At 28.2% G+C, this 8923-nt stretch overlaps 1 protein-coding gene across 1 annotated transcript in view; it reads left to right on the top strand.

Annotated features, from left to right (window-relative positions):
- LOC117170816 (hexamerin-like) overlaps positions 1 to 8923 on the top strand; it is a gene marked incomplete at its 5' end in the record, with an annotated part of 36628 nt that overhangs the window by 1362 nt on the left and 26343 nt on the right. The gene's annotated exons all lie outside the window — the stretch shown is intronic.

The raw sequence follows: 8923 nt of genomic DNA, 5'->3' as shown, positions 1-8923 counted from the left end.
GAAAATCTAACTTTGTCATAAAAAATGGTTTTTTGTTGTTGTTGAAAGTCAACTTTTTCAACTCAAAATTTCAATAGGTTATCGTTAGTTAAAACTTGCTCGTTTTTAGTCTAAAATTCAACTATTTGGAAGCAAATTTAGATGATTAAATTATAAGTTCGTACTTTTTGTTAAAAAAAGAATATTTTTGATTTGCAATTCAAATGCGTTATTAAAATTTAAACTTCTACATTAAAATTTAATTTTATTAGTGGAAGGTCCATGTCTGTTGGAAAATGTAACTATTTTGTTAAAAATTTTCTTTTTTGGTGAAAAATCTTTTATTTATCTGCAAATTTAACAATTCCATTTTTAGTGAAAATTTCATACCTTTTATTGAGAAGTGGTCCTTTCGAAAGAAAGTTCATTTATTTGGTCGGAATTTTTTGCGATTTTTTTATTGTATTTATTTTTTTAAACTAATCTCTTTGACTGCCAATTTGAAATTTTGGTTGAAGTTCAAATTACTTTCCCAACAATTCATTTTATTAGTTGAAGATCTATCTCTTTCGTTAAAAAGGTAACGCTTTTGTGGAAAATATGTGTTGTTTTGTTCGAAATTACTTTTTTTTTTTAAATGCAAACTTAACTACTCCATTACTATAAAAAAGAGATATTTTGGGTTCCAATCCTGTATAAAACGTTTCCAGGGCTAACCTGAAACTGAAGTATCAGGTTATGTTATTCTTATGTGTACTCTCTACAATTTTTGCGATTGGCCAGAACAACCCTCCGTGGAGACTGGTCAGACTTGATCCCGTATTTAAATAAAAGACTTCATTGGCCAATCAAGTGCGAACAGTCGCCACGGTGGAGCAGTCTGAATAATCACAGGCCTCGTAGAGAGTATGCAAAAGAGCAACATAACCTGGTACTTTAGTGGCAGGTTAGCCCTCAATGAGTGAACAGTAATTTGTAAAAAAATCGTAAAATTGAGCAAAAATTCGTAATTTTATGCACGATTGGAACCCGAAATATCTCTTTTTTCACCTTAATAAATCATCGTGAAGGGAATAAATATATTATTCCATTATTCGTTACAAATGTATTTTCTATAGTTTAATTTTTTAAGAATTGGTTGAAAATATATGTAATTTGTTGTAGGTTTGTGTTTTCTGGTTAAAAATTATTCTTCTTGATCAAAAATCCACTTTATTGTGGAAAATTAAACTACTTCGTTAAAAATATATTTCATTAGTTGATTATCCCTTTTATTGCTTAAAAATTTAACCATTTTGTTCAAAACCATAATCTTTTTTTTAAATTCATTTTTTAAACTTAAAAGTTAACCATACTTTTTTCGTAGAAAATTATTCTTCTTGATTGAAAATTCAGCTACTAGGTCAAAAATGTATTCTTTTACGTCATGATTTATCTCTTTTGTGTGAAATCTTTGCTTTAAAATTCAACAATTTAATAGAAAATAAATGTTTTCTTGAAAATTCAACCGTTGTGGTTTAAAATTTGTTAATATATGAAAGTTGTATGCAGTGCTCTGCGATGAAACAATCGAAAGAGTAGAAACTTGTTGCAAAATAGAATGACATACTTAATGAAAGGCCCTCAACATTATATATATACACATAACTTACTCTGACACTTATTATCAGCTACTGGATGCTTCGCTGGAGACTTTTCTGGCCTATTACTGCCTGACGCGAACGCTAAGCACATTCCAAGCAAAAGTATAAACTTATACATCTGTAAACAATAAAATTGGTACATCAGAAAAAGTGAAAAAGTTTCAATAATTGGATGATGATTTTCGTATTACTATTCAAGTTAATTTTTCATGTAATTTGTAATTTTCAACAAGACATCTGATTTCTTATAGCATTATTTCTTAAACCTATCGACTCAAAAAATCTAATCTAACAGATCTAAGTCGAATTTAAAAAACCTGTTAGCCATAAATTACGTATTTCTTTTTCCAAAATATGGTCACAGCCAATAAAAAGCGCTTGAAAAATCCTATCGAAAGTTGAAGCGAAAACATTTTGGTTACTCATAATAAAAAAGTTAAAAATCGCCAAATCCGATGATATATTCTCAAAAATCAATTAAAGCTCATTTTCATAAATAAACAAGAAATATTCCAATTTCTCCTTCAAAGAAAATTCAAAATTTTGTTATTACCTTAATTTTTTAAGGTCTAACATTACCGTTTTTACTCAAGAATAATCATTAATGTGAAGAGTGCTAAACCCCCAATCAAAAATGTTTTGAAAGAAATGTTGCATCGCTATTATGATAGTTAAAAATGAGCGGCGCAGAGACTGTAAGAAACTCGTATCCCTACTATTTTGTTTTGCAATGCGCTGTGTTTGAATTGACTCCAGTTTCAATTTTTTTTAATACCGATCATTTTCTAAAATTTGAATCCATAAAATTATTTAGCAAAAACTTTAAAATTGTGAATCTCAAGTATTTTCTTTATTTCTTGAGTGCAAAAAATTATATTAGAAGAAATTTTTTTTTAAACTTTCCATCTAAGCTTAAATTTGTAATAATCATTGTACAAAGTATAATATAATTTAGAACTAATTTTTGTTGATTCTTAAAATTATTTGCAACCATAAAAAATATTGTACAACTATTGTATCAAATGCTATGTTTACGCGGATAAAAACGCGGACATGGAAGTTGCAAATAAATGTTCTACTCAATAGACAAATTCACGTTGGTGATCTCACAAAATTCTTTCTGCAATTCAAAACGAAGTGTTTCAGCTTACCGAAAATATTTTTGCTAGTTTGATACTTTTTTCGAAACACTCTCGAAGAAATTCACAAAAAGACAGTACTTTGGTCTAATTGGCAAGTTCTTTTATACTTTTCTTTACTAGTATAAATACACTGAATTTATGACTGTTTCATCACTATCGAATTTTAAATCTCTTTGGTAAATATTCTCTCAGTTGTAGAATAGCACCAGTCTTAAATTATAAATCATCTTAAGTAATTCTCCTTTCTTTCATGTTCTGAAAACTAACTTTATTTATTTTGTGGATATCATACATTTTAGATTTCAATCGCGCCAACCAGTCCCCCCACTGTTTCAGCATCACATATTTTTTAGGGATATATTCTAAAAATTAAAATCAAATTTTGATTAAAAATAAAAATTATTATATGAAAGGTTACCATTTTCTTTTTATTATTATAAATTAACGGAAAAAATAATTATCCTAATTTTTTAAAAAAGGTGTTTAATCTCCGTCGGTTTGCTTACTCCTGCATTGAAGCTATAAAACTACAACTTAGCACCAAAAGTAATAATACTTAACAATATATTTATTCAGTTTTATCGAACTCATAATATCGTTGTTTGCTTTTTATTTTAAATATATCACATAATATTAAATATCATTTAAATAAGTATTGAATATTTTGCAAACAGAATTATTATTTTTTAACGTTAGAGTTATTCACACGAGATTTCTTATTTCACAATTTTTCAATACCTAAAAATAGAGTTCAATTCACAATCAGTCATTACGAAATTAGGTAAATATTCTTCATCGGCTGGTATGCTTGTCGTCTGATTTTCATATCTTGGTTACTCAACATCACGCGATTATGAATTTTTTATTATTTTTATTGCTATCACCTTCTAAAAACATATCAGGTATGATGTGCATACAAACTTGTTTTTTTTTTATTCTTTTCAAATATACACGATTCACTAAAAAATTTTGATTCGTGTATTGATTTTTATTAGGAAATAATTCTTTGAATTATTTGAATATCATCTTTGTCAAGGACTTTATAGAAAGTAGAAATTACATTATCTTAAAGAGATGCATCGATGTTAGAAGTTACGAACCCAATGTCTAAATTATATATTAGCCCGTTCTCTTCTAATTATTTCCATAAAACATATTTAAAAATTATCACGAGTTACTTTGTTGACATTTTTTAAATAATTTTTATAAACTTAAAATAGGGTAAATGTACCAGTCTTCGTCAATGCATGGGTTGTCGGCAAATGGGCATTATTTTACATATAGTAAGCTGTTGTGTCAGCAAAAAAGTTTTTTCCCAAACGCTATTGCCGATCACTCACACATCAAAGTGCCGATAACTGAAGCAGCCAGATTTCTGACTTGCCGATAACCCATGCATTCTCGTATTTATAACTTGGAACTTTTTATAATATTCATTCTAATAGGATATGTTACAAGTGATAAGTAATTTACCTTTCTAAAAATACGTTTTATTCGATAACACCCATTTCTTAAGCTTTAAATATGTTTAGTATAGTTTTTTAAGCATTTGAAATCTGAAATTCGCCTTAAGCTTCCGATAACTGGCACACTTACCTTATATACAATCAGGCTAAAAAATTTACTGCTCAGGTAAAAAGTAAATTTTTTCTTAAAAATTAAAATTTTTGGAGAAAATATGTTTTTTTGTCTTAAAAGCTTAACCATTTAGAAGAGAATTGAATTTTTTATAAAAAATTATATTTAAAAAATTGTAAATTCATTTTTTCAAGCGAAAATTCATTTGTTCCATTTTGCATTAAAATTACAATTTTCAAGATAAAAAACTAAGCTAGTCTGCAGAAAATGGATAGCATTTGTTGAAAATCCAACTATTTGGATAGAAGTGTATGCATTTTGTTGGAATATCGTCCTTTCTGGAAGAAAAATAATCTTTTTGAATTATTATTTTTTCTGAACAGCAGTTTCACTTACTGAGAACTGTTATCTTAAATCTTGTCAAGGCGTGAAAATGAAAAAAGCTTTTAACGCGCAGTCTCTAAGTACGAAATGTATACTTCGTAAATGTGGCTATATCTGATTTCTTATCATGACTATTCAGTATGACACATGTAAAATTTTGTATTGTTATTTAAATTTCTATTTCCTTTTGAAAAAAACATCTTATTTTCATAACACACTTATTCATAGATTTTTAGAAAATACATTTTCCTGTTTCACTAAAAGATTTTTTTTTGATTGAGAACTAATTTTTTAATTATTCCAATGTCATCCTTGTAAAAAACTTCATAAAAAGTAGAAATTACATAACTGAGAAGTAGCGCATCGATATTCGAATTGTTAAACCCAATTTTTGATATTATAAATTGTCCCTTTTTTTAAATCGATATCGATTAAAAAGTTTTAGGATTGAGTTGGTGGAGGAAACAGAAGAACACTATGCTAGAAGCTTTTTCTTTAGTCTTCTTCGCCCGTCTATTGCTTCTCGCGGTGCGCGCTCGATGATGTATTTAATCGCGCTTCGTGCTCGTTTACACATTTATCTCGTGCTTCGCGCTCGATTATATATTTACCTCGCGGTACGCGCTTGGTCTTTGCATTTCTCCCGCATTCGTGCACAGACCTTTTAAAATCAAAGGTCAACGGACCGACAACTGTAATTTTGTGATTTTGATATAATTCTTTCTTATGTAACTCTTATTCAGATATTGTAAAATAAGGCACAAATTGTATTAATTATGATTATTTTACTCTTTGTTTCTTATTTTGCTTTAAATTGCACTCTAAGCTGCCCTAAAACATGTATTTGCATAGGGTCTAACACAGGAACCTATATAGGGTCTTAAATAGGACCCTATGTCCTCTTTCGTCTTTTCTGTCTTTTTTCCAAAAATTAAAATTTTTTTTTTCTAAACCTATTTTTTACGATAGAAAGAAAACCTACTCGTTCTATCGCAGAATGATTAACAATATATTTATAGATCTTTTTATGCAAACAACTATTGTCTGTTAATTTTAGTTCGTACTTGTATCGTTTTTTCCAAAAAATTTAATATTTTTATTTTGAATGTTATTTTTTATGACTAGAGCGAAAACTACGTGCCCTATCAAAAATTATAGCTCTTTTTTTGATGAACAAGTTTTGTCTCATTTTTTTCGTAGCTTGTGTCGTTAGTCCAAGAAAAAAATAATTTTTTATTTTTAATGTTGTTTTGTACGACTAAAAACAAAAACCACGCGTCCTATCAAGAAAGTGATTCATTATAAATTTGTAGGTCTTTCCAAGGAGCGCAATTGTAACTTATTCTTTTTTTTCGTATCTTGCATATTTTGACGTCTTAAAAAAGTGTGCGAAACAGAATCCAATCTGCTGAATTTTTCGAAAGTTATCGTGTCTACAGAATACAGACTACAGACAGGCAGACAGAAAAAAACCTTCGTAAAAATCGTTTTTTCTGACTCAGTGGGTCTCAAAACGTGGAGATTTGATGAAAACCGACAAAGTGAAATTTTACATGAAACCAGTACCTTCTCATTAGGATGAGAATTAAAAAATTTAAAGCATGGTTTTTTTAAAATAAAAATTTTAATTTAGATTTTTAAACAATTATAATGGAACATTTTTTTAGGATAGTCTTCAATTACCTGAAAAGAGCTTTCGAAAACACTATGGAAAAAACATCCTCTTTTTGTTTTTTCTCTTTTATTCTTATTCTCTGTCTCTAAATTTCTTGTTTCCGCTTCCTCCTCCTCCTCCACCTCCTTTTCCTCCTCTTCTTCTTTTGAAGGATGACATCCATTTATATGTAAATTTATTCTAAATATCTCAAATTCGAATCATTTCTGTGCAATCAAATGTCATTCTTTATGTTCTGATTGATTCGAAACCTTTTATCATTTTATCCCTTTCGATCCTTTTCTATTGCAAATCTATATGATTCCGTGTATTGTGAACAAAAGCCTGAGTGCAATGGTACAATATTTCATTTGAACTTTTTATTATTATTATTATTTTCATTCAAATACATACCCACACGCGCATATTGGGCAGAATTCATCAAGTTGTCCCACCTAAAATTATCGTCTTGTTGTTAGGTTTGAAACTCGACTGAATTTAGTCCTATTGGAGCTATATTTATTCATCAAACCATAGGTAAATTTATCAACCGATTGTCAATATAAAGCGGCCTGAAGTTTTCCCTTCTTCTGGTGCTTTTTCACTTTCACGTTATGTGTTTTTTTATAAAAATTAAAATTATAATTGATTTTTTGCAGAAAAAACATACTTTAAAAACTCTTTTTTCTTTTTAAAAAATACCATTTTTTTACACTCTCCGAACTCATGTAGAAGAAAAAGTTGTCTGGAAACAATTTCATGGGCCAATTGAGATTTTTACGCTCGAGTTAACAACACTCAACTCACGCAGCTCCCGGGAACGACTACTGTTAAGTTCTAACATGTCTCTAGGCTTACTTTTAACTATCTTAAAATGATTTTCTGTGTATGTATATTATAAGCATAATCATAACTTGCTCTCCACAAGTGTAAAAATCTCATTTTGACCATTGAATTATTTCCAGCAAACTTTATCTTCTAGTTGACTTTAAAGTGTGTAAAAAACTTGTTTTTCCAAAAGAAAAGTAGTAAAAACTTAATTTTAACTATAACACTATATCATATTTCTGTGGATAATTTTTTTCTGACCTTGAATTTTATTGATTAAAATTTTTTTTATTAATTAAAATTCGGATAATTGATTCGAAGTTCTTAAGCAGCAGTTAACGTAACATTTGCGTTAATTTTAGACTTCATGTTAACTTCGATAACATATTTTACGACTCTCAGTTTGTGAATGGCAATTCTCCATGAATAGGGGACTTTTGTGTAAAATGGTTAACTTATTATTAAAAATAGCGGTATTTGGAAAAATTTTTCTGCTTACTGCGATACATAATATAAAATAATTATAAATATATGAACACATGTATTCTCTCTATACGAGTACTTAATATGAATAAAATGATTTTAAAACACAATATCTTTAAGAAATAAATTGGTCGCATTTTTCGAAATAAATGTTTGTCTTATCAGCAGTGAATGAAACTTTCAAATTATCAACCATGATACAGCTTTCAGAAACCTAATATTGATTATGTTTTATCAGAGACGAGAGTATTCTCTCAAACACCACATTTAGAATTGAGATAAATTATTTTAAATCAACTGCTTTGTATGTTGTATTTTAATAATTATACGTGCTTCAAGCCAATAGTTATACCAACAAATGGTTTTTAATTTTTTTATATTGTTTTTATTTCAAGTTTGTAATTGATAAAAACATGAATAATACAAATAATATAAAGAATTAAATTGCTAGATTATCAACATAAATTAAAACTATTAATAAAATAAAAGCCAATAATTTAGATTTATATTTTCTTTTATTTATAACCTTAATAAAATATATTTACTACAATGATACATTTTTTGTGATTGCCGAACAATTGGGTACCTGAAGTCCCATGCAGTTTGGACATTTCCATCGATTAATGCATTTTTCTAATGATACAAGAGAAAAATTGGGTAAAGTTTCTAAATTTTAAAACGTTTTGTTTAGTAATGACAAATAAAAGAGCATGTACAATTTGGTGTGATTCACCTATTACAAAATAAAATTGTATTTAATTATATTCACCATTTTTTGTATTTGAGATTCGCAGATATACTCTAAATTGCGTGGAAAAAGATAATATTTGAAAAGTAGATTTAATATTTTAGATATAAGGCTTCAAAAAAGAAAGATCGATGCCTATTTAAAATACACTCGAAGCTTGTTAATTTTACACCTTAATATACAATATATAATAATATTTAGTTCTACAGCTTTTTTAATCTATCGTCAGAGTAAAACAATTGAGCTCCTTATAGTCTTTTCTATACTTCTAAAGACACCATCGCATAATCTATTACACCAAACGTCGTTGTTAGAGGTTATGTTTATAAATATCAGTTTCAAAATTAAAATTCATTTTTGGAGAGGAGTTACTAACAGTATTATCTTTGTGATAAATCATTGTATCAGTGACAAAAGCATTAGGAAGTTCAAATATCCCTGGTACCACTGGTCTATCAAGTGGAAAACCAAGAGGTTTTCCGTC

This window comes from Belonocnema kinseyi, chromosome 4 (assembly GCF_010883055.1).
Source record: "Belonocnema kinseyi isolate 2016_QV_RU_SX_M_011 chromosome 4, B_treatae_v1, whole genome shotgun sequence".
Classification (NCBI taxonomy): domain Eukaryota; kingdom Metazoa; phylum Arthropoda; class Insecta; order Hymenoptera; family Cynipidae; genus Belonocnema; species Belonocnema kinseyi.
This window is presented reverse-complemented; position numbering and strand designations above follow the sequence as displayed.